The 26,938-nt window shown below is 33.6% G+C and overlaps 1 protein-coding gene across 22 annotated transcripts in view; it reads left to right on the top strand.

Annotated features, from left to right (window-relative positions):
• The window catches only part of BAZ2B (bromodomain adjacent to zinc finger domain 2B), a 290,545-nt gene that overhangs the window by 32,537 nt on the left and 231,070 nt on the right, over positions 1 to 26,938 (top strand). For 21 of the 22 annotated variants that reach the window (XM_064484824.1, XM_031451501.2, XM_064484829.1 and 18 more), the window contains one exon: positions 20,628 to 20,991. The gene's annotated coding sequence lies outside the window, so the exon portion shown is untranslated. Of the gene's footprint in view, positions 1 to 20,577; positions 20,992 to 26,938 lie in introns of those variants that run through there. The other variant, XM_031451482.2, reaches the window with a different exon arrangement.

Here is a 26,938-nt window from a genome sequence, read left to right as displayed (position 1 = left end):
GCCAATAGGCACATGAAAAAATGCTCAGCATTGTGAATTGTCAGAGAACTGCAGATCAAAACCACAGTGAGATACCACCTCACACCAGCCAGAATGGCCATCATTCTGAAAAGTCATCATTGAAAAATCTACAAATGATAGATGCTGGAGAGAGTGTGGAGAAAAGGGAACCCTCCTATACTTTTGGTGGGAGTGTAGATTGGTGCAGCTACTATGGAGTTCAGTATGGAGGTTCCTTAACATACTGAAAATAGACTTACCATGTAATCCAGTAATCCCACTCCTGGGCATATGTCCAGAGAAAAATAAAATTCAAATAGACACATGCACCCCAATGTTCATAACAGCACTATTTACAATAGCCAAGACATGGAAACAACCCAAATGTCCATCAACAGATGACTGGATAAAGAAGATGTGGTACATAGGTATAATGGAACACTACTCAGCCATAAAATAAAATAAAATAATGCCATTTGCAGCAATATGGTTGCATCTGATGACTGTCATTCTAAGTAAAGTGGGCTGGAAAGAGAAAGAAAAATGCCATATGACATCATTTATATGAGGAATCTAACAAATAATAATAATAAGGGCACAAATGAACTACTTATTATTTATAACTTAGATGATTAATGTCTTGAATATGTGTAAGCACATACGACTATCCTTTATGATTGGATTACTGCATTCTGTTGATTCTTATTTTGTAGTTGGCTTTATTCCTTTGATAACTAAGTTTAGAAAGCTAAAGCTCTAATCTGTTCTTAGAACAATGATCAGTACACATATGTAAACTAAAAAAAAGTGCAATATACTGTATATATGTATTTACATGCAATATAATGTATATGTGCAGTTGAAAAAAAGAATTAAGTCAGTATTTATCTGAAACAGATTGTCAGAAGTTAAAGATTCATTTTGTAACTTCTAAATCAATGACTAAAAAAACTTCAAACAATATCTAATAATTTAATCAGAATTATAATGTTACATTAAAAACATACTTACAGAATATATGCTATTCTACATGTTTTACATTTGCTGCAATGTCTTTTCAAAGCTTTCTCCCTCCACCCTTTTTCTTTCTTTTTCTGTTTATTTGTTTGTTTGCTGCATACTCATCTAACTCCATCTGGCATTTTTTCAATACACAGCATTAAAGAAGGACCCCTATAAATTCTTAAAACAACTGCTAGCAAATAGCCCTCTAACCTTTAACTTTGAGGGCAAGTTTCTACCTCAGATTGAAACACCTACTGACATTTATCCTGTATCTATTAGTTGGCCTGTCTTGTGTTTTTTGTCTTGGGTTTTCTAAGTTAGTGTTAGACCTCAGTTTACAATGCTTAGAATGTATGTGCTAAATTCAAGTCTGGCTTTCCATCTTTTTTCCACTCCAAGTATGCAAAATTGTTTATGTTCCCACCCTATGCCTCTGTTTCTTTATGTATTTCCTACTGGCAGTTGTAGTCTCTGAAGATATTACAAAGAACAGAAGCTAAGGTGGAACCTTTGTCAGGCTTCTGATTCTGGCTTCCTCAGCATATCATTCTGTACAATTGGGAAATGCCTCTTTTTATTGATCAATACATTACAACATGTGGTGGTTGTTGAGTTCTCTTCCTATCTGTGTTAGTCTGTGCTACTCTTAAACCATGAAATATACTTTAGATTCCATTCCTATTGTTACAACAGTGAAAATCCCCCTAAAGTTTTGCCTTTATTATTTAAAGTTTCTGTACTCTTTTTTTTGAGGTTAACTCCCAGGTGTAGTTACTCATGCTTTTTAATACTCCACTGACTCCCAAAGAATTTTAGATGTAGAAGAATTAATTAGAGATTATCTAGCAGAATTTCCTGTTCAATGAAGATATGGTCAAGAGGTTAAATTAGGATTCTCCTAGGAACAACCAAATGTAACAAGATACAGGCGGATATTCTGATTACCAATCCACTGCCCTTGACAATATTTCATGCTATTTTTCATATTATTTGAGATTATTTGTCAATGAATTCCATTAGAAGGAACACTAATATAGGGGTCAGCATATTTAGCTTTTAGTTATAACTGTGCCATTAATTAGCTGAAAAGTTTGGAAGTTACTGAACTTTCTAATTACAAAATGGATCCTGTAAGTCAGGGGATCCAGGTTTCCTTTAAGATCTCTTTTAATTTTAAAATTCAATTCCAAGTGGTTTTTATTTATAAGATGCCAAGTTAAGATTAAGTTTTGGTGAGAGGTATTAGGTGACACAAACCTGTAAGCTATGATTCTTTCCAACTCTTTTATAGACTCTTTTAAAGGAATTATAGAATATTTGTCTCAGCTGTGCACAGTTGAGATTATGTACACACTTGAAAAAATTCAAAAATAGTCTAATAGGAGAAATCTTACAGAAATGACATTTTTGAGACTACTAATGTCAAATGTTTATCACTTATTTGTTGGTTAAAATTTTTACAGAATTTTTCATCAACAGGTAGTATAGGAAGTTACTTGAAAATGACATCTTACACACTCAACATCATTAATCATGGTGAAATGTAAACAAACCACAATGAGATACCACTTTTCACTCTACACCCACTAGTGATCCTTACAATGAAAAAGACAAAGAACAGCAAATGATGGTGAGGATATGGGGAAATTATTACCCATATACATTGCTGGTGGAAATACACACACTACAGCCACTCTGGACAATAGTTTGCCAGTTCCTCAAAAAGTTAAACTTAGTTGCCATATGACTTAGCTTTTTCACTCCTAGGTATATACCCAAGAGAACTGAAAATGTACACTCATGCAGAAACCTTTATATGAACATTTATAGCAGTATTATTCATAATAGCCAAAAGGTGGAAACAATCCAAATGGATTGATGAATGGAAAAATAAAATGTGGGATATCCATACAATGAAATATTATTCAACAATAAAATGGAATGAAGTACTGATACATGTTGCAGTGTAGGTGAATCTTAAAAACATTATGCTATGTGAAAGAAGCACAAAAGACCACATACTGTTTGGTTCCATTTATATGTAATATCCAGAATAAGCAAATCCATAGAGAAAGTTAATTGGTGGTTTCCAGGAACTGGGAGAGGGGGGGAAGAGGGGAGTTGATAGTGATTGCTAATGGGTATGGGATGTATTTTTAAAGTGATGAAAATTTGAAACTAGACAGTAGTGATGACTGCATAAATTTGTGAATACACTACAAAAAGGAATTGCACACTTTAAAAGGGTGAATTTTATGGCAAGTGAATTATATTTCAGTAATAAAAAACATCTAAAACATGACAAGGTAGGTTGTTGTGAAATTGTTCAAAACAGGTGATAAAGAGAAATTCTTGAAAGCAGTTTAAGGAAAAGAGAGACATGATGTACAGAGCAACAGATGTAAGAATTTAAGCAGATTTATCATCAGAAACAATGTAAAGAAGAACATAGGCCAACATCTTTAAAATAGTTTAAAAAAAAACTATTAACCTAGAATTCTATACCTAGCAAAAATCTTTCAAATGTGAACATGAAGTCTTATCTAGACATACAAAAGCTGAAAGAGAAGTGATTTTTGATAAAGGTACTGTCGCATTATCACTTATTTGTTAGTTAAAATGATGAAAAAATGTGCAGCCTAAAAGTTGAGAGTTATGTTTTATTTGGTGGGAGGACTCGAGCCGGGATGACAGCCTCTCAGATACTCAGATTGCTCTGAGGGATTGCTCCAAAGAGGTAGGGGAGGAGCTAAAATATATAGGAGCTTTACAACAAAGATCTGGTAGATGGAACAATAAAAGATTACTTGTCATCTAAAGAAAAAAAGACATCTCAAGTTAAAGAATTTAGTGCTTTTCTATGTATGGGAGGAAGCAAACATTTGGGCTCACTGAATTCATTCCTTTGACAAGCATCTAGCTATCTAGGGCCAGTATCTTGTCTTTTATTATTCTGAGTCCCCTCAGAGTGCACCGTTGTAAGTGGCTGCAGAGGCTGGGCCGCAGGCTTGTCTTCACAGGGAGGGGTGGCAGCAGCTGCTGATGACTTGGTGGCTTCAGCATTCTTTGTTTACTGATATGGTTTGCAGTATTTTTTGTTAACCGTACAAGAAAGGATAGTCTTTTCATTAGATAGAGCTGGGAAAATTGGGTATCTATATGCCAGAAGTGGATTTTCATCCATGCTTTGCATGATATGTAAAAACTAACTGAAAATGGATCATAGTCCTAAATGTAAATTAAACATCAACTATAAAACTTCTAGAAGTAAAAAAAAAAAAAAAAAAAAAAAAAACTTGTAGAAGAAAACATAAGAAAAGTAGAAAATCTTCATGATTTTTCAAAGATTTCCAAAAGCTAGAACTGTAAAACTAAAATCTGATAAATCAGTTTTCATCAAGATGAAAAATAAACTCTACTCTTGAAAATATACTCTTAAGGGAATGAAAAGATGTACCAGTCTGGGATAAAATATTTGTAAATCATGTATCTAGTAAGAGGACTTGTATTCAGAATTTATAAAGAACTCTTAAAACTCAGTAATGAGAAAACTTACAACCTAATTAAAAATGGGCAAACAATTTGAACAGATACTTTACCAATGAAGATATAAGCTTGGTAAATAAGCATATGAAAAAATACTCAACATCATTAGTCAGAGGGAAGTATGAATTGACACATAATCAGATACCATCAGTTAGAATGACTGAAATTAAAAAGACAGACCACCCTAAGCTTTGGCTAGAATGTAGAAGATACGGAATATTCATTCACTGCTGGTGGAAATGTAAAATGGAAATTGGAAAACAATTTAGCAATTTTTAAAAAAATTAAATATACCTACTATGTATGACTTAGCTATTCCATTCCTTGATAAATACTTGAAGTGGTAAAAAAAAAAAAGTGGTAGTATACATCTGCATAAAATTGTGTGCATGAACATTCATAGCAGCATTTATTTGTAATAGCCAAAAAGTGGCTTTTACAATCCAAGTATCAATCAAATGAATAGATAAATAAAATCTGGTATTCATACAATGGACTATAACTTAGCAATAAAAGGGAATGAACAATTGATACATGCAACAAAATCAATGACTCTCAAACTAGTTATATGAATGGAAGAAGCCAAACAAAAAATAATATATACCATATGATTCAATTTATGTAAAATTCTAGAAAATGTGAACTAATCCATCGTGATTGAAAGCAAATCAGTGGTTGCCTTGGATCATAGAGTTGGGCAACATGGAAAAATGTAACATGGAAGAATTGGAAAGGTGGTATTATAAAGGCTCATGAGGAAATTTTTGAGGGTAGCAATTATGTTCATAATCTTGATTATGTTGAAATTTCACATATGTATATACATATGACAAAAACGATCTAATTGTGAACTTTTAATGTGTACAATTTATCATATGCAAATTACAAGGAGTCCTCACTTTGCATGGTTCTAATATGCAGAAATTTCAGCCAGCATGTTCAACTAAATTACACCTATCCCTAAAAACATGGTTCATATTTAATTTACCACAGAATATTTACTGTGAATAATTGCATGAATTACAAACTTTGCTGCTAGCCCTTCAGCTCACAAATCACTATTAAATAACAGATGTACATCATGATTAATGAGCAAGTGTGTTATTTTTTCAGTCTATTGATGATTTTTCACTGCACTTCTGATACTCAGTTCATGCACAAAGAACAAAGCTTGTAGTTGTTTTGCCTCTTTGCCTCTCAACAATCAACTCTCATGACACTTTCCCAAAATGGTTAATCAAAAGAGGAAATTGGGTGACTGTTAATGGTTAATTTTATGTCAACTTTACAGGGCCATGGAGTGCCCAGATATTTGGTCAAACATTGTTCTGGGTGTATCTGTGAGGGTGTTTGGGGATGAGATTAACATAAGTAAAGCAGATTGCCTCCTTCATGTGCTGTGTCCCTGATCCAGTCGACTGAAGGCCTGAAATAGAACAGAGAGGCTGACCCTCCCTTGAATAGGAGGAAACTCCTGCCTGACTGCTGAGCTAGGATAGGAGTCTCTTCCTACCTTTGGCTCTTGATTCTGCCAGCTTTTGGACTGAACCTTATACCATTGACTTTCCTGGTTCTCAGGCCTTTGAACTCAGTCTAGAACTACACTATCAGCTTTCCTGGGTCTTCAGCTTGCCAACTGCGGATCATGGGATTTCTCAGCCTCCGTAATTGCTTAAGTCAATTCTTTATAATAAATCTTTCTATATATATCCTGTTAGTTCTATTTCTCTGGAAATCCCTGATTAATACAGATTTTGATACCAAGCTTAGGGTGCTGCTGTATCAAATACCTAAAAATGTGGTAGTGGCTTTAGAATTGAGTAATGTGTAGAGGCTAGAATAGTCTTGAAGTAAATGCTAGAAATATGGGTACTAAAGGCAAATCAGGTGAGCACTCAAAAAAAAAAGAGAAGAGTTGAGGGGAGGAATTCCATCTTCTTAGAGAATACATAAATAATCATGAACATAACATTGATATAAAAATGATTATTAAATCATTCTGGTGAGGTCTCTGGTGGAAATGAGGACAAGGTTATTGGAAACTGTAGGAAAGGCAGTCTTTGTTATAAAGTGGCAGAGAACTTGGCTGAATTGTGTTCTTGTGTTTTGTGGAAGATAGAACTTGTGAGTGATGAATTTGGATACTTATCACAGGAGATTTCTAAGCAAAGCATTAAAGGTGTGGCTTGAGCCCTCTTTATTGCTTACAGTAAAATGTGAGATGAGAGAGATGAGTTGAAGACAGAATTGTTAAGCAAAAAGGAACCAGATTTGGAGATTTGGAAAAATTTCAGCCTATCCATATTGCAAAAACTGAAAACCTTGTTCTGAGGAAAATGCTAACGGTGTGGCTGAACAACCGTTTGATAAAGAGATCATGGGTGCAACTGATCCCTAAAAGATTTCCACTACTTTATGAAGACCTATTTGATACTGGGAATTGAATGATAAACTATACACACTCACACACTAATATATACACATATAGGTACCATATATATATATATATCAACCTGCTTTCCAGCTATAAATCTGTGAAGCTGTAAATCATTTAGATGTGCACAAAGGAATAATCCATACAACAGCCTATGACAAACACTAAATTGGTGTAGACATCACTTCATTAAAGTGAAAAAAATTAGGAAGTAGTCATTAAACAATTAACTAGAAGAACATTTTATAAACACTTAATTTCTGTCATAAGGAGAGAGAATAAGTATGATCTGGATAAAAGATAAGTAGAAAACCTAAATTAGAGTAGAAAAATCTCAGGATTAGATAAAAAGGGAGTTAAGTGATGTAAGGGAAGATTTTAAGGTAATTAAAAATGCACTGATAGAATTTTATGCTCAATTGATTTATCTTTCATGTATAAAAAGAATATAAAAAATTCTCAGATTTTCAAAGGCTCAGAAAATATATATTTTCCAAACCCCTATAGAAAAAAACTTTATAAAGACATACTCCTTAACTGAAAGGTGATTTTTTTTAACTCTTAACACTTCAATAAAACAGCTGTGATGTCTGTTTTGCAAATTCAATTGTTAGTTGTAATCTTTACTTTACTTTAGTTTATCAATGGTAGTTGAAACAATTCATCACTATGTCCTTCTTGAAAATGTTTTTAACTCCATTTTTAGAACATCGTTCTTGGCTTTTCATTTATTTCACTGGCCACTCCTTAATTTCTTTTCCTGGTTTTTCCTCATATCTCTAGCTTCTAAGCATTGCACTATCACAGGGCTTAGTTTACCTGCAGTTACTCTTTGATGATCTCATCATTTTATATTTTAAATACTATAAGCAAGTAACTCCCAAATTTGTATCTTCAGCCTGGAACTTTCTCTGAACTCCAAGATTATATAGCCATCTTTGTGCTTGACATCTCCATCTGGATATTTAGCTAGCATCTTCAGTTTAACAAATACCAAAAACCTATTGATTTGCACCAAACCCCAACTCCTTCACCCAAAGTAGCTCTTTTTCAGTCTCTCTATGTACATAAATACTGACTTTTGCCTTCTAGTTCCTAAGAACAGAAACTACGGGGTTATTACTTGAAATCTTTCTCTTATAGCACATATCCATTCCATCAACAGATCCTTTACCTCTACTTTCAAAATATATAAAGAATCTGACCACTTTCTACCACTTCAATCACTACCATCAGATCTAAGCTTAGTATGATCATCTTTAGTTTGGATTTTTTAGCAACCTCCTATATGGTCTTACTTTAATTGTTGTTTCACTACAGTCTGTTCTAAAACTGAAACCAGAGAGAACTTTTTCAAAGTAAGTCATACCATGTCATTTCTTTGCTGAAAACCACACAACGGTTTTCTACTCAGGGTAAAAATTCAAAGCCTTTATGTAATGGCTTTAAAAGTCCTGCAAAATATGGCACCATCTATGACACTCTTCAGACCTTATCTCTTGGTGCTCTTCTTCTTGACCTTATCAGCTTATTTACTGTTTGTTGAACAAACTAAGCATGCTCCTGCCACAGGACCTTTGTAAATCTTGTTCCCTCTGCCTGGGAAGCTCTTCCCTCATATATCTATATGCCTAATTCCCTTGCTTTCTAAAAGTCTTCACTCAAATGCCTTATCAATGAGGCCCTTTTTCACCTTTCCTAGAAATTCTTGTACATCTATCTTCCTTATCCTACTTTTCTCCATAATATCTGTCACAATCATGTGTGTGTGTGTGTATATATGTATGTGTGTGTGTATATATGTATGTATGTATATGTATGTATATATATATCAAGAGTGTGTGAACTATAGCCAGTAGGCTAAATCTTAGCTATCACCTGTTTTTGTACACAAAGTTTTCTTGGAACACAGCTATGCCCAGTTTTTTATATATTGCCTATGGCTAGTTTTTCACTACAGTGGCAAAGTTGAGTGGTTGCAACAGAGACATGTGGCCTATAAAGCCTAAAACATTTACTGTTTGGCCCTTTACAGAAAAAGGTTGCTGACTCTGATACACACTATGTATTTGCTTGTGTGTTTATTGCCTGTCTCTTTCCACAAGAAAGTAAGTCCTATGAGGGCAGATTATTTTTTTCACTGCTGCATCCTTTAGCACCTAGAATAGTACCTATCACAATTTAATAGGTGTTCAGTAACAATTGTTCAGGAACAATTACATGACAATGAAAGAAAATACATGATATGGACTAGTAATTAAAGCATATATTAAAGGATTTTAGGCTTTAAAGGCAAAAATTCCTCTAGATTATAAGCTGTTAATTATGCATCATTATCATCTAAAAATAATTAATATGCTTTGAATTAACATGTTTCTAATTAAGAAAAGAGATTCCTGTGTAAAGATGGTAGAAAGAAGCTACAGAATTTCTCTCCTCTGTTATCTAATGATATGGTCTTCAACAGTTAAAAAAGAAGATAAGAACAGCAGAACCTGAAGAAAAAAAGAAAACAAAACATTCATCAGCAGTAACTAGAAATAAGAAACAGGATAGAATCTCATGCCATATATTTCAAAAGATGATAGCCAACGAAAGAAACAGAAGATTTGCCAAAACATAGCATGGTGCCCAGCCCCTTTTATTTTATTTTACTCCCCAAAATCTTAATGTCAAAATTAATGATAATCTTAAGATTCATCATTAATACAATTAAATAGTAGAGGAATAGATGTATAGAGTCTCCGTAGGTTCTTCTTTTTCTTACTATATGAAAGGAGAAAAAGCTGCTGGGAAGAGATGACTGAAAGGTGAAAAAAATGAGGATTAGGGATGATTTCCTGGCAGATACAGAGGTTTCAGGATTCCTGAATTGAGGGAATGGTCTAAATTCCAAGGGCTATCTCCTTTTAGGAATGAGATATGTTCCCTCCCTGAGTAGTTAGTGTGAACCACCAAGAAAACATCAAAGATCTGAACCTAATTCCTGCAGCAAAAGACACTAAAAGCTACTCCAGCTGAATTGTCTCCCTCTCTTCCTATTCTTTGGCTATACTAAAAAACTCAGTTCTTTTTTTGTTCTTTTTTTTTTTTTTTTTTTTTGCCATTTTTAAAGATTCAAATTATATTGTTTCCAGGTGATTTCTAGCATTTGATTTGCCTCTCAGGATAATTTCTCTCTCTCTCTCTCTCTCTCTCTCTCTCTCTTTCTCTCTCTCTCCCTCTCTCTCTCCAGTAGCCTCTCTTCAGTCAAGAATGGGAGACAGAAAGGTTATAAATACACATCGGGAGAGAGGGAAGTTAACAAAAGTAACTAATTCACTTGGGCTAGGATATTTTAAAGTCACTGACTGTATTTTAAACAAAACCTAATGACATTTTTTGGTAAACTATTCTGGTAAAATAGTAAAGGCTTCCCAGAATAAGCACAAAATAATGCTTTCCAGTATTTTTGTCTCTAAAGGTGAAGACACTAAAGCTAAGGAAGTATTAATTTAATGTTGCACTTCTCAGAGCAAAAACAGATATAAAACCACACAGTTGCCAAGTTTATTAAACTAGCAAAATAATAAATATTATGTCTGGCAAGAACTCAGAATCAACTATTGGCAAAATTCCTTTAATGTGATACTTTTGGACTCTTATCGATGATATACAATAAGAAAGCACAGTTACTCTAACTACTCTTAACGTGTGCATGCTAAAAGATACTTGGACTTACAGTTGGATGAAACCTATGTGAAGAGTACGAATGAATGTTTTACTATTTATGAGGAAGAAGTGCTGGATAACTTCTTGGTTTATTTTTTTAATCATTGAAAATCCATGCTTAAAGAGGGGAAAATTTTTAAAATTTGGTTTATGGTTCTTCTAGGGGGCCAAAATATTTTCTGGAAGAGGTTTGTTGGAATCAGTATTGACAGAGTACAAGCAGAGTACAAGAAACAACATCACTATGCTAGTTTAAGAGTTGACACTTGAATATTATTTCTCATAGTCCATTATTTCCAGAGCACAGTTGTCTATAAACAATATAGACTTTGATCTTGATTCAGTTTTTAAAGGAAATGGTGAAAATTGTGCCTGTGATTGAATGTTGGTCCTTGGGTGTATTCTTCAGAATGCTGTGAAAATAAATGAGCAGTGAATACAAACCTCTTGTTTTCCAACTTGAAACATACTGACTGTCAAAAGGGAAGGTAGTCATGAATTTTTGAAATCAAGTATGAAATAAAAATATTTCTTCATGACTCTAAAAAAGACCATTTCTGTGATTTCAGAGGACGTGACCAAATGACATGTTTCAGTACCTTGAAGAAGTTAAAAATGTCTCTCAGGACTAAATTATTACAAAGTTTAATGCCAAAAATAATATATTAGGACAAATTTTAATGCAAAGAAGACTTAATTACTATGAGATGGACTCTTTCACAAATTAGGATATGTATTCTCTTTCCTCCATCTCCACCGAGAAAAAATAACCACTTCTAATGTGCAATCATTTCACTTTGGATACCTTTACCTCTATTAGAGTATTTATCACATTATATCAGATATTTTGGGATATTTACATCTCTCATTTGGACAGTGCATTCCTCAAAGGCTGGTGATTGGTGGCCCTCCCCAACAGAGGTATGCTGGTAAATTTTTCTGGGAATAAAAATGAATACAATTTACAAATAATAACATATACAATACTGTATTGTAAAATCCATATAGGCAATTGATTCTTATAGAATGTTTTGGTTGATTTTTTTTTTTTATACCAACTCTTCTTCTGTAGCCCTATCTGTAGTCAACCTATGGTTGTGCAATTGTCGAAGAATGTAGTTCCAACATACATAGTCATTGATTTTTTTGCCTAAGTAAAAGAGTAAGATGAAAATGAAATGACCTTACTTTTTGTCAATGATGTGACTTCTCACTAACTTGTTGATAGTTTTAAAATATTAGAAGGTTATTGTTTTCCTATTTTTGTGCTATTTCAATGTAACGCTTTAAATTTAGTTTAACATTTTTTCCATTACTTTCTTAAGTCTAGACTATCAACAAAATATTGTTTATGCCCTGATTGGTAGTGTTGTTAACATTCCCACTGTGATCTGTTTCAAGTTCCCAATGTGGTATCACTGATAATAGAGTTGGGGGAGAGATGGGCACACTACTATACAATTTCTTCTGCATACTGCAATGGACATTAATAACCTCAAGGACATCGATGATAGTAAACCATAATAAAGTAAGAAATGATATGTTGTGGGTATTTATTTGTTTTTAATACAATTTAAGTTTGAAAATACTTATTTTTGGGAGTAGCTGTGTTTAGCAACCAGCTTTCAAAATTCCTGAAAATTTAACTTCTGACTGCCATGTGCTTGTATGAGTAGGATTCAGTACATTGCTGCCCCCAGAACAGTCCCATGCATAATCTGCACAGCCTTATGTGACTGACTTGGGTGAGCAACATTTTGTTAATTGAGTTAATTCAATCAACTTAATTATATTCATTATTATGCCCTTGACTTTTATGGGGATTGCTATGAGAAAGACCATACAAATGATGTCTACACATTGCCTATAAGAGTGCTTCAAAACTTTGATGTTACTCCAATCTTTTAAGTTTGTCTTAATAAATTGATTACTTTCTTACCAGATAAGAATAGTGTCATATTTCCTCGTATTTTTTCTGTCTTGAAACTCACAGGTAAATTGTGTGCTTGATCACAATAACTGTTAGTATAGACCAATAACATTTTAAAACTTTAAAAAAAGATATATATGTACACACACACATATGTACGTATGTATACATATATACATACAATACACATACGTACAAACATATAAACACAATTTCAAATTAGGTTTTCTAAGGTACATTTGATAGGAAATATCAAATAAAGTCTTAATTTGTTTTCTTTATTTACCAGTTTTCAAAATAATGAGTTGGTTCTCTAGCATTCTTCAAAGGTGAACAATAGTTTTGGTTTTAAGTATCATTATGAACTCATATATTAAGATATATTTGTTATGTTTTAGTCCATTGAAATTATTCTTAACAAGTTCAAATTGTCTCATCTGTGGCCAGTAGGAGCCACTTCAAATTGGCTTCTTCAAATTGACTCTCAAGTCCTTTTTACATGACCCCAATAATCTTTCATAGTTTTCTTTCTTAATGGCATGATAGGGTATTCTAGACTTACCTTGGACATTTCCTATACCAAGTCTAGACTCAGCCTTTTATTCAAGGAATTCATTTCGGGGCAAATGGTGTTTAGTGACCATAATTGGATACATAAGTGTGTGCTTGTTGCTACTATAGTGGTCACCGTTTTTAGGCATTTAGAGTGGGCAGAACTAAGAAATGTCTATTTTTAAATATAAAATGTGTAATGAGTGGCATTCTAACACATCCAGTTCAAATTCATGATCACAGAATTTTTATGTAAAAAACTCATTGATTTTACATCTGTTTCTTTTTTGTCCCACACCAAAAACATCAACTTAATGATCCATTTACTTCTTCTCAGACTATACATGTAATATGACAATAGCATTGCCAATTAATACCACAAAACTATGGTTAGTGATAACAATATAAGTTCCTATTTTGTTGTTGCTGCTTTAAAGTTCATTTTCTTAGTTTAAATCCTATGAGGAATATACTGTTAAATTGTGTTTGTATGTGGTTTTAAAAAATTACTGTGTTTAAAGTTACCTAGAATATTCTTTGCTGTATGGTTATGCCACTTACTCCATATACAGTTAAGTTCATCTATTTCATTTTGATGGGATTGCTTTTAAAATTTAATGTGTTTTTGTTTTATAATTATGTAATTTATTTTATATGGTTCCAAAATCACATCTATAAAACAAGTTTTATGAGAAAATTTCCTCCTATTCTATCTTTACTACCCTACTTCCCTTCCTTTTTACAGGTAACTGTGTGTTTTAAGTTTTTGACTTCCTTTTATTTAAAAAAAAGTGAGGACAGAGGGTATAGCTCAGGGCGTAGAGCGCATGCTAAGCATGCATGAGGTCCTGGTCAATCCTTAGCATCTTCATTGAAAAACTAACTAAATAAATAAACCTAATTACCTACCCCCTACAAAAAATTTTTTTTTAATTTAAAAAATAATTTTAAAATGAGGTAAATATATAGGTGAATGGTAGCATACGACAGATGTTTTCTCCACCTTGGTTTTTTTTACTTAGCAGTATACACTCAAGTTGACTGAATTACTTTTTACTACATACATTCCTCATTCCTTTTTAAAAATTGCATAGTACTCCACTGTATGTGTGTACCACAATTCAACCATTTCCCCATGATGGACATTAGGTTATTTCCAGATGTTAACCTAAAACAATAAACAACCAATTATTTTACCAGCAAAATTTGTTTATTTGGGAGCAGCGAAGACTTGCAATTCAGGACATGCAACTATGCAAACCACATGCAAGTCCAATAAAGAAAAGGAAAAACAGCTCTTTTATAAAGGAGAAGAGGAAGTAGGAAGAGGCTTTGAAAAACAAAAAGTCCGTTGGAGGAAACTGGAAGTTCATACTATAATGCTCTTAATTGGCTGAATTGTGACAGTCTCCCCTTAGCTGAGGTGTTGCCAGGCAAGGAAGAGATCTTTCTTCCTCCTGCTGGCATTGGTAGTAAACTAGTGTCATTTCCAGTTGAAGGTGCACCGTATGCCTCTTTCCAACAGATTCCTGTTGGATCTGTACGGACCTTGATTGATACATGGGTGAGAGCTCCCTCATTTGGCCTTCGGACTCCATTTTAGTGAGGTTTTTCTTTATTAATTTTCACACAGACTTTTGCTATAAGAAACAATGCTTCAATGAATAACTTCTTATATACCTATTTTATTTTTTTTATCAGTGTTGGTCAGATTCTTGGAAGTGGGATTTGCTAGTCAAAAAAATAAATGCATATTTAACTTTGCTATATACCATCAAATTCTCTCTTGTTGGGGTTTTTCTATTTTTCACTCTAACAAGCAATATTTGAGAGTATTCCTTTTCCCCACAACTGCCTCTCTAACAGGCTGTGTTGTGAAACTTTTGGATTTTTGCCAATTTGTTGGGTGAGACATAGTATCTCAGGGATTCTTAATTTGCATTTCTCTTATGAACAAGGTTGAGAATAATTCTATTTAAGGGACATTTGCATTTCTTTTTCTGTGAAATGTCTGTTCATATATCTTGCCGTTTTCTATCAGGGTGGTGTTGTTTTATTCATTTTTAGATACTCTTTATATGTAGGTTATTAAAGTGTCTCTTATGTAAGTTACAGATTCTTTTCACAGTTTTTCATTTGTCGTTTTACTTATTTGCAGTATTTTTTTTGGCCATACAAAACCTTTTTATGTATTGATATTTACTGATATTTTACTTTATTGCATCTAGTTTTGACCATTGCTAGGAACATTTTCCCTATTCTCCAATTATAGAGGAATTGACCCCAAATTTTTCCCAGTACTTGTGTGGTGTGGTTCAAATTTTTATATTTAAATATCTGATCTTTTTGAAACTTATTCTTGGAATAAATCCAAACTAATCTTTTTCCTTATGACTACCCAGTTATTCCAACACCACTTATGAAAAAGTTCATCTCGTCTTCACTGTTTTGAGAAGTATCTTTTATCTAGGTTAAATTTCCATATGCACTTGGGTCAATTTCTCAATTCTCTATTGTTTATTGGTCTTTTTTTTTTTTTTCACGTGCCAATGCCAACTGCTAAGTTATAAAGGCTTCATAGCATATTTTAGTATCTGATATGATACCCTCCACCTACTCCCAAAGGTCTTCTATTTCAGGGTTTTCTGGGTTTTTCTTGTTTTTTATTCCAAATGAATTTATAATCAACTTGTGCTTGTAATAGTGTTCTTAATCAGCAGTGTTTTATCAGAAGCATGGTCAGAGTTTTTAAAAGAGAAAATAAATACTTGGCCCCTACCCCAGACCTAGCCTACCTCTACATATTTGACCTGGGTATGTAAATTTTAAAAAGCTCTCCAGTTAATTATAATAATCTCATTTAAAAATGACTATAAAGCATAAATTCAAGTTCTAATTCCAGACTACTTTAGTTTGTTTTCCCTTATGTATTCTGGACCTTACTTAATTATTCCAGCATTTACCTAGTTCTCTAAGCCAGCAATTTCTCTGGTTTTCCTTTAGTCCTTCCTCTCCCTTAACTTTCTGTTTTCAGTTCATCACCAAATCCACATTTTACCTGAAAAATATCTAGCTTTAAACCTCTAATACCACTATTTTTTTTAAACCATTTTTCTCATAGGCTGTTAAGCCGTTTCTTCATACTGCAGTCTTTTACCTATACAGTTATTTTTCCCTAAAAATAAGGTTGATCATGTCACTTCTTAGCTGACCGTTGTTGGCTCTCAGGATGAATTCAACCATGGTACATTAGTCCTTTCATTTTCAGGTCCTAGTCTTCTTTTCCTCCTCTGTCCCTGTTACTCCATACCTCACACTGAATATTCCAGTTGCACTGAATTTCTCGTTAGTGGATGGACATCAGACCTAGTAGCTCTTTGTATTTAAACTTAAGGTTTCTTTCACTTAGAATCTGCACCGCCCTCCCCCTACTTCTTTGCCTGGTAAGCTCTCAGCATTTGAGATGCAGTTCAAATGGCTTTTCTTTGATAAAGCTTTTTACAGACTCCCAGTCAGAATTAGTTGCCCCATCCTCTTTATTCTCGCAAAACTTTATTATTTGTATTTTTATAATGTGATTTTTGTAAATCTCTAATCTCCCAGGAATTTCACACTTTCAACATCAACCAGAACGTGAGCTTTTCATGTTTTTCCAGCCTCTAGCAGAGTGCATAGTATATAGCAAGCACTCAAATGTTTGTTCAGTGAATGAAAACAAATAAAGCTTCATTAGTCTGTACCGATTGAAACAGAAACAAGACATGACAGTGGCCAGCTTGTTCTACTATTAAGTTCTCTCATTCGTTTGGCTTTTTGTAGTCAGCCTAGACTTTGTTCTCTGTACATGGTAATTTCTTACTCTTTGAAGGTCCATGTACAATACCTATAGTGGTAAATTAGATACTTGTCCATCTTTATATCTACCTATTTAAAAAGTTCTGTCTTGGTCTTAAAAATAGATTATGCTTGATGGAGGAAAGTGCAAAAATATAGTCTATAGTGGTGGAATAGTTAGTTTATGGAATAGGTATATAACATATAGAATTTCAGAAATAATTAACAGTAATATTGGAAAAGATCTGTTCGATCATTAAATTCTTTTACAGTTCTGTACATGATCAAGTACTAATTTAGATGATGATCTTAAGCAGAAGACTAGGTGCTATGGGATACAAGTTATTTTATAACTTGTAATTGTTTTCTCTTTTTTTCCCCCTCAACTCTATGACTATGTTGTCATCTCTAAAACAATCAAGTGTGATAACATGAAAAAAAGGGAAAGAACCATATTAAAAAATAATTTAAGTTCAAATTCTTAGTAAGTGTGTATCAAATACTGGAGTAATCCAGTTTAAAATTTTTAGTATATCACTATTTTAAAAAATCACTTTTAAAAGTATAAATTGGATAATTAATTATTGCCAAATAAAACCAAATTATTTTAAAGATATTTTAATATAAAAATTGAAGCTTTTATTTTTTTATTGAAATACATAAATTCATTTTATGAATTTTAGGTATCATCTGTGTGAGTTTTTCATTTGTCAACTATTTTAATAATTTCCATTCAGCGGTTTTCACCTGTGAGAATGTTGCAAAAATGTTTTCCAAACTGTATGAAGAGCCTTTGATGATAATATAGTTCTTAAATATTTTAAAGACACCAAAATCAAGTTCTTTATTATTACCACTTTTATCCTTTATTCCAACTTTTGATGACACAAAGTCTTAGTTTGTTATGTTACTTCATCATTCAACCAAGGAAAAGACAACTTTGTGTTATTATGACTCCAATTTGAAATTATACACACACACACAGTCTTTAAATTTTTTTTTGAACTTTGGTTCTAAAATCACCTAGGGGAATGATAGGAATTTTTAATGTGAGTTTTTATATAAGTTAATCACTTTCATTATCTACGTATCACTTTTCTATTGATTAGGCACATATGCCAAATTTAAATTACTAAATGAGTTTTATTATGTCAAATAGTTTTCCCCACAGGTTTTTTTTCCTAAAAACTAAGTAATGTAAATTACATATTTTTATGAAACTTGTTTGGGAAACCCATGTGGCATCGTCAAATGCATATTATTTCAAAATATTATTGGAACCAAAAATTGAACCATGCTTTGCAGTATATTGTTTAAAATATTTAAGTAAAAGATATATCCTTAGTTATTCAATTTATTCCAGTGTGCCACTTTATTTCAAGAGAAATGTTTTAAGGGAATTCTTTATGAAAATTGAGACAACTTGAATCTAGGCCTTTTTTTTCATCCTTTCAAAATTGATTATTTTCAACAGTAATGCTAGTGATTAGGCAAAATGCCAGAAATGGCTTGTTGAAATATTAATATTAAAATACTTTATATATAAAAATACCAGTGAGCTGCCTTGTTTACATCTAAGTATTTTAAAATACTGTTTTGAGTAATGACCACTATTATATAAAAATGCATGAAATTTTTTGCATGTTACTATTCTAAAGTAATATCCAAATGCTAGTTTTCCATACTTACATTGTAATCTATATTTTTCTTCTGGAACATTAATAGTAAATTTTGATATTGTGGAATTGTTCACCCAGTCATACATGTACAGAGCTTGGCCTCTGAGCTAATTAAAAATGAGTTAATAATATATTATAAGGAAATTATTGTCCTTATTACAGTTATTAGGTAGTTACTCAAATTATAGCTTCAAAGGAATGCAGAGCATGGAAAACTCAGGATTAAATTATGCATTTGAACCTTAGGCCAGCTTTTACTGTAGAGACAGTTTTCTGCTAAGAGAGAAATTGTATGTCATTGAAATTAAATGCTTTTCTGGGGATGGAAGGTTCCAGTTTTTAATGAAATTACTGAGTGTGGTGTAGTGAAATGATTAAAATCTGTATTCCGGGAATGTGGCAGGGAAAAAAATCAATAAGTGCTAGCACAGCTTTGCTGCTCAATGTGATTCCTGAGAATGAAATAAACTACTACAAAAATAATAATTAAAAACATATCAGCACATTAATTTATTTAGCATCAGTCTCCTGAGACATCATCTTCACTAATTTTTAGCATACATTTTACTATGTAATGAGCAGCCTTCTTTTCAGATATCCCTATTAGACAGGCAGTATTTCTGCCCTTCCCCCAGTGCTCCTGCATTGCAATCATTGTACTTGCACTTATTATGTTACAAATGACCGAGGTAAGGCTGACATTCTCAGCGCATGCAAAAAGACCTAGTCTGCCAAGCTTTTTTTTTTTCCTAATGAAGCAGCTTTGTGAAATCTCCCCATGTGTTAATACTAATGAAGATCCTCCAGCACAATTAAAATCACAGCCAGTGGCTGAAGAGGAAACATAAAACAATAGCATCTTTTAAGATACATTTATCCACACATGCATGTACAAAATATACATATATGGTCAAATTATTCTTCTACAGCTTGCCTTTCACTTGATCTTCATCCTGAAAATTAAATTATGCAATTTTAAATCATACGAACTTTTGAGACTTTAATGTGTTGCAGGGGGAACATACTACCTCAATGAAAAAATTTTAATTATATATCTTCTTTGGTAATAAAGCATTACCGAGATTAAGGCCTTAAAAAAATCATTTTTAGGGAGCCTAAGGGGTGGTGTGCTGTAGGAGGGAATGAGGTGTACTTCACCTTTAGTTTAACTTTATTGGTTTCAGGATGTTGAAATTGGTGGGGGAATATGGAAGGGTGAAAAACAGAGTTGGAAGAGATTCTGGCGGTAGACAAATAACATACCTCCTGTGTAGTTTAAAGATGGAGCAATGGGTTACCCAGCCTTAACTTGGTTTTTTTTAAGTCTTCTAATTCCTACAATTAGTTATCCTCCTTTTTTTGCCATCTCAGAAATTGGGGTGGGGGGTACTAATGAGGTTACCTTTTACAGTTTTAACTTACAACTTTAAAATGATTTACTATTTTAATGTTTTATTTAAATTTTAACAAAATGCATAAACATTACAGCCAACAAAACTTGCCCGTGTTAGGGTAGTAGCGTCTTAATCCCCGGACCATTTTGCGTCCTGCTTTTTATTTTGAGTTCCAAACATCCACGAATTCTTGGCATATTAAATTAGTTGGCTTTTAGACTTCAGCCGAATTTTGAGTTTACGGACAAAAAAAAGTTCAGGTGTAAATGGTTAATCTATGCTCCCTATCCGCCAGTGTACTTTTTTTTAAAATTACGGTTTCAATCCTATTTTCTGTCTTCTCTACTTTTAAAAGCAAAACAAAACATTTGAGTTTCTTAACTTTTTCCTGGGACAAGGAACGGTGCAAACTCAAAGCTACAGTATTCTTAGGAGGAAGAAGCAACCCCCTCCCTCCCTTGGCTACTTTAGGAGCTGATAGGTCATTTATTATTGGAACTGAAATGGTATAAACAATTCTCTCTTTTTTCCCTTGTTAACAGCAACTTTCATTGTTAGAGAGAGGAGAGAGAGAGAAGCCTTGTTGGTTGACGTCACTTGGTTCATGAAGCCTTCGCCTAGAAGTGAAGCTGCTGAACAAACCTTGAGAAGAATCATCTCCTGCTTCAATCTGCTCCTGGATAGGAACTAATCAGAGAGAGAGAGGCGGAAGACGGAGAAGGAGGGAGTCCAGGGCTTTCCCGATCACAAATCTCACCTCCACTCCAACTCTCTTTATACTTTTCTTGCAAAAATAATAACAGAAATAAGGAGGCGGTGGGGTTTCCAAAAACAAAAATCATAACCTTCAACCATCTGGGAAAGACAAAAATCGCATCCACTGCAACTCTCAGTTCGAAAGTAAAGGTGAGTTTAAAATCCTCGGGTATGAGGGGTGCGGGTGAGGATGAATATTCCAAATGTTGTAAAACCGGTTGAAACAGAAAAGGAGAAACTACGCTCTTGCGAGCGGGGAATACTCCGGAGTTGCTTATCTCGAGGCGCTCGCCCTGCCCGCCCTGCTCGCCCTGCCGCGGCTGTTTACCCTCGCCGGTCCGTGTGTCTCTTTGTTGTGCTGGCTGGAAGGCTGGGGTGGTGCTCGGGGTCCCGAGTGCAGTTTAGGGGAGGAAGACGCGGAGATGTGCGGTCCTGGGTGGGAGGTGGGGTGTGCGGTCTCAGGAGAATGTAAACTTTATTCCTAGCTGCCAGTGCGGGACTTCGGTCTAGCAGGGCCGCGGGCCGTGCCTCCCTCGGCGCGGGCGGACGCTGCCGCCTCGAGTCCGTCTCCTTTGTGCCGGCCGCCCTGCTCGGCCGCCCCGGCTTCGCGTCTCCTTCTTCCTCCCTTCGGTTTCCAGCGCTCAGGTCGCCGCCAACAGTTTGGCTTCTCAAAATACAACCTCTGGCACTCCTGCGATCGAGGTTCCTACCCGGGAATATCCGCTGCTCCCCCCATCCCCGCCGGGGTAGTTTCAAGATACCCCCCACCCCCCACCCCCCAGTCCGCCTACTGCTGCCCTTTTTTTTTTTGCCTCCGCCCCCTCTTCCCTCTAGGACTGATTAGCTGCGCCTACCCCCCCCCCCCCCCAACTCGCAATTCGGGCCTCTTTTGCTCTCTCTCCCAGAGTATCTTGGAGCTCTGGAGTTTTCAGAAAGTGAACTGGGGGGTGGCGTGGGAGTGGGGGCAGGTGGGACTGGGAAAAGATCCAGATACCTGGGAAGGTCTTTTTCAGTACACAGAGGGTTAGAGGAGCATAGCTTTTCCTACAGTAATGTCTGTCTCCTAGCAGTCCTTCCCCGGGAGCTGCCTTCTGCTCGCAACTCTTCTTCGCTCTTTTAATCTTCTCGTCGCTCCCCCTCCCCCCTTCCCTTTTGCGGCTCCTCTCCCCTTAAAGTAGTTCCACGAACCCCAGAATTGAGACTTAGGAAACGAAGGAAGTGTTTGGAGAGTCAGAGCTGGCCCTGCTGTTTGGGAGATTTCCCCTTCTTTTCTCTCCCTCTGTATTTATCTTTTGTGTGTTGCTTCCTTATAAAGAGAGAAGCAGCTGCAGCCCTTGGCCGAGTTGTTGAAATTTATCCCTTTGTGTATATTACAATATCCTCCATTTTTTCCCCTGCCCTCTAAACAACAAGCGTTTCGCCATCTTGGGCAATTTTTATTCCCAAGTCTCTCTTTTTTTTATTTTTTAAGGAATGAAAAGAAACCTTAGAAAGTCAAAAAGTGTGTCTGGGTAAGACTCAAAGTTTAGGGAATGTTCAGGGGGCCCAGTGACGTCATGTAAACTTTATCGAGGAATTTTCCCAGGAGTAAGTTTTTCGCTTAATTTTTTTCCTGTTTTAAGGGACCATGTAAAGTACCATGTAACTTACAGGTTAACATTAAGCTGTGCTGCTTATTTTTGTGTTCTGCTCTCAAAATGAAGCCTCAGTGTCTGCAGATTTTATGTTTTGGTAACAGGTGGAAAATAATGTGCAAAAAATGGTGTAAACTTTTATAGTGTTCTTTAGTATTCACCTAGCTTTTGTCTCCATGTTTTATTCTTTAATGGATTCAAATATTTTTAGTCAGCGTATGTCCTTTCTTACTTACTCCACTTTCTTCTGTGGATTTTTCTTTAATCAGCTTGGTTAATATTTACGTATACTTATTTTAGATGACCTAGATCCCCTTTTGTAATTAAATGTTTTTTTTAACATATTTCTTTACATTTTGAAAAGATGTAACTATTGAAAATATTGGAGATGCTGGATACTTTAAAAATTTAGTAGCAGATACTAAGTAAAACGATTGGTAAAAATGTAGTTAGTATTCAAAAGGCAGAATTGATTTTAAAATATATTTTATAACATCAAGCTACACGCTCTTTGTCTGCCATTATAAAAAGATAAACGAAAAACGTGTTTTAATATGCTTGTCTAAAATAGTTCTTCACCTCACTAAAGTTTGGTTGGTCACGTGACAAAACTTAATGATACACTGGCTGGTATATGACTAAGAGGCACTGTAAATTGAATGGAAAACTGGAATTCTGTCTCCTGTAGTCATTTTCAGTCAGCATGTTTACTTCTAACAAGGACATGAAACTGTCTGTATTTAATTTGCATTCTCTTTGTCTTCTGGGTTGGGGAAAAACATTGACTACAATTAAGTTAAAAAAAAAAGCTAATAGAAACAATTCTGAGTACATTGAAAAGGTTTGTCTAACACATAAAAACTTACGTTGTTATGTGGTATGTTTTTATATCTATAGCACTCTTCTTTGGTGTTACCTGCTATGCTATTTGTTTAGGAATTTGCTTGATGTAAAACGCTATATAGAAAGCTTGACTGAATTGAATGTCTGCCATTTATGTGAATTGTAGGTAGGTAAAAAATGTTTAAATAGTTAAAAGCACATAGAACAGATGGTTTTAAATTATACATGCAACAAAGGACTAGAAGATTTGGCAGATTATAAATGGCAAGCAACAGAGGATAAGCAGTTTAAGAAAATGGTAGTTAAGTACATTTGATGTCTCACACCTATTGTAAACACTGTACATATTGTCACTGTGCTGCATAATCAATAATTTAGACACACTGAGGTACTTGTAAGTTTCAAGTAGAAAAAAGATCTTACAAATGTTCGAAATGAATGGTTGAATGTAAAATTACTTTAAGCCCATAATGACAAGAGTTTATTTTTTTTTTTTAGGAAATCAAATTGTATGCTTTAAAAACTAGAAGTTATTTATGAGAACTTAATATTTTTGTATTCATATAATGCTTTGGAGAGAAGTAGAAGTAGATACATATTTTGAAATGCAGAGAATAGTGTATTTACTGTTATATGTTAAACTAGGGCTGAATTTTAGCTGCATTTACTCTTTCAAACACTACTGAAAAATATTTTTAGACTATCTGTCTTGGAAATGCATTTATTAGAATACTGTTGTCATGAGTTACTAAATACATATTAATTCAGGAAGGATATATTTTAGTATTAATTTTTTAGTTTTGTTCATAACGTAATAGTAAGGTTTTGCTTGGTGACTAGTTTTGTTTGAAATCTTTCAGTTTTCAAAATGGAAAGATTTGTATGTAGGTTTTGCCTTTCTAGAAGAATTTGGGTGATTATATTTAGCATTTTCAAAAGATTTAAAATAAAGTATTCAACTAGGCAGAAATTTGTTTTTATTTTATAAGCCATTTATTTTAAAATGCATATGAGACTGTAATGGAAACCTTGGAATGTTAATTCTGTTGCCCTTTCTCCCATTTCTTTGTTTGCATGTTTATTATAGAACTGCAGTGTAAAGGAGCAGATGTTTTGCCAAACATCCTGATGTGTTGCTTTTTCTTATGGGAGTGCATAACTGTTCCTTCTGATGCATCAACTTGACAGCTGGTTGATTTCATGGAGCTGCTAAGAAGCCATTAGTGGTGTCATTGAATTGAAACAGAACAGTCACTCCTAGCTTGAACTTCAATTGTTAATGTCTTTGTTGCTACTTTTGTGTTATCATACAAGATATAGGATATCACAGTTGCATGAAAGTTCATGTTTTCAGTCTTATTTTCTTGAATTAGTGAAAGTATATGTTAGAACTTGATTACTTTTAGGTTTAAAGATTTCTCAGAGAGATTTTAAGTTGTAGTTTCTGAGTTTTTGACCTAGTCCTTAGATAGAGCTACCAAAAGAAGATACGATTTAGCACAAAGTAATGTGGGGATTTTGACCCCTAGATGAAATTGTTTCATCAAGGTTTAATTATTTTTAATAAACTTGATGTTCTGAGGGATTAATTAAATTACTTATGGCGGTATTGTAGAAGTTTTTGATTTATATAAAGTTAAATATTTTATATCATGAGGTTTTAAAATGATTGTGCTTTATTTAATAAATGTTGATTTTGTTTGATTAAACATTTCTTTAAACTTTTGTTCCAGAAGATAATCAGAAGAGAAGAGAATTATTGAGGAAAATGGCTGTTTAGGATTTACTTTTCTTTATAAGGAGGTGAAAGTATCATTAAATAATTGGCTAGTAGTCATATAATGATTTTTAAATTTGAAATTTTATTTTTATTATAGTGATAACTTTTATTGATAGTTTCAGCTATCAAACTGTGGTACTAAAATGGTGTCAGGTATCCCATTGGTACCTAAGTGTTTTCTACTTTTTGTAATTATTTGCCTTTTTTGTGTGTGTGTGGGAGATGAGATAGGAAAGAGGGAGAATAAAGAGTGATAATCTCAACAGAAAAAAACCACATTTCAAAAAATTTCTTCAAGAAAACTTTAGGACAATGAGTTTGAGGATAAAATGTAGCTTATCACTATGTTAAGGGATATTTTCTAGTTCCAGTATTTATTGATTTTTAATTTTTAAATATTTAAGTACACTAACAATTTTTCAAAAAGCACAAAATGCATAACGTTTAAAGTAGTGTGTCTTTAAAAGAAATTCTCAAAATGTGAAATTGATGATTAGAATAATTTGCTGAGTTAAATCCCATTAAAAAAACTTACATAATGTAAACAAATTTAAACATAATATACTGCTGAATGATTCTAGAATTATGATTTCCTAAAATCATTAGGTTTATAGAGATGCTTTTCTTTAAAATAGATTTTATAGTACTGAGACTAAAGCTAAAATTTATATTCAGATAATAATGCTTTTATATAACTTTAATGTAATCACCATACAATTCCTTAAAAAGAAAACTGTTCTGTTATCATGATTAAATTTTTGAGAAATACATTTACTAATAAAATATTTGTGTCATGGCAATGTTCATATAAACTAAATGGTAAATTGAGTTGTATATTAAATGTAAACTTTTTTAAAAGGAATCTTAATGCTTAGCTCATTTTTAGAGATGACATAATTTTAATTGTAGTGCAAATAACCATCTCATAATTTAAGTCGGAATTTTTAATTTAAGTAGGAATTGGGTTTTTCAAAGGAAAGCAGTTCTAAACAGAAGAGTCATAAAAAGTTTAACCTTTCATTCATAAATTTTTCTGTTGATCCTATTAACTTTGAAATTATGGGCAATAAATATGTCTAATTAATTTACAGTTACATATGGAACTTAAACTAAAATGAATGTACATGACTTTTAAATCTGTTTCGAATGGTATGTGATTTGTGGCAAGTCATAATATAGTTGGAGATGTAAAATATTTAAGAGACCTGATATTTCTAAGTTAAACATTGAGCTTTTTAAATGAATAGCTTTTATAAGATTATGAGGTGAAAATACATTTTTTATCACACGTGTTTAAAAATTTACTGTGTAAGATAGGGTGTTTTTAATTTGTTTTTTAAAAATCAAATTAATGCTTTAAAATAGTTTTTATAATTTATGAAATTTGACTTATACTTTGATTCTTTAATGCCTTTCAAGTAAAACTTAAGTGTTAGATATTATAATAAGGTAATATGTAGATCGGTACCTTTACTGTGTATATGTGTATGTAAGGAAAAAGGAGCATTTGGTTTGCAGATAATTATTGCATTGGTACATCAGCTATGTGTAGACATATTTGTGTGTTTTTCCTCTGTTTTCTTCTCTTAACACTTTTCCACAAGCATGCACTCATTAATCAAAGACAGTGCACTCCTGCTGAGGGCAGAGAGGTTCATCAAATTGGCAGTCAGTTTGGTGTAAAAAACGGTGTACTGAAGCTCTTAACTCGCTGGGACATAAATAAATCTAAGGTCTTTGTATGCATACCCTGGAGGTTAATACTGTATAATTCAATGTCCTGTCTTTGTTTTTATGATTGATGTTTTTAAATGTTTCAAGCTTGATGCAAGTCTTCTAG

Source organism: Camelus dromedarius, chromosome 4 (genome assembly GCF_036321535.1).
Source record: "Camelus dromedarius isolate mCamDro1 chromosome 4, mCamDro1.pat, whole genome shotgun sequence".
NCBI lineage: Eukaryota > Metazoa > Chordata > Mammalia > Artiodactyla > Camelidae > Camelus > Camelus dromedarius.
The sequence above is the reverse complement of the archived record's forward strand: the minus strand, read 5'-3'. Positions and strand labels throughout refer to the sequence as shown.